The sequence below is a fragment of the Antedon mediterranea genome, chromosome 1 (assembly GCF_964355755.1).
Source record: "Antedon mediterranea chromosome 1, ecAntMedi1.1, whole genome shotgun sequence".
NCBI classification, from domain to species: Eukaryota; Metazoa; Echinodermata; class Crinoidea; order Comatulida; family Antedonidae; genus Antedon; species Antedon mediterranea.
The window spans coordinates 35,182,030-35,182,720 of NC_092670.1; positions in this window are offsets into that span (position 1 = coordinate 35,182,030).

Here is a 691-nt window from a genome sequence, read left to right on the forward strand (position 1 = left end):
AAATTTTATGTAATTAATATTCATAATTGTTATGAATATTCATGGGATATGTTTGCACAGATCATCTTTATGTTATTAATTAATATGTCATTAATAATGTGACAATTGGTTATGGTTTAAACATACCATGCTGTTAAATTATGATATACACTCGTACAGTTGTGTGACAACTGACATATTAAAGTAAGGGCGATTTGAACATTATTATGCCATTGACTAGTAGTAGCATGTAGTCACATTGACACAACATAACAAAACATTAATAATGTTAACTGAATAGAACATTAACAGGTGTCATCGCTATCGTGAATATGATGTTTAAATGCAAATTTGTATTAAGACTAAAACGATTTACATTTGCTCGCTGTTTTTTATAAAAATTACCAGTTTTCAAAATACATGGGCTATTAAAATATAAAGGAAACACCCTTCAAATCTCCTAAAAATCCTCATAATCTCTTCTAAATAAATACCATTTTATGGAAATCTTCAAATATTTATTGACCTAGATGAACTACTTGGTATTTAATAGAAGAATTGTTGAATGTGTGTGTCATACAACGGCCACTATATAAGCCGTATTCATAGGAAATTCATGTGACATACAATTGCTCAAAGTTAAAATGTTAATACAATAAAATTACATAGAACAAAATTCTTAACTGATTAATTGACTTAACAACGGTTATTA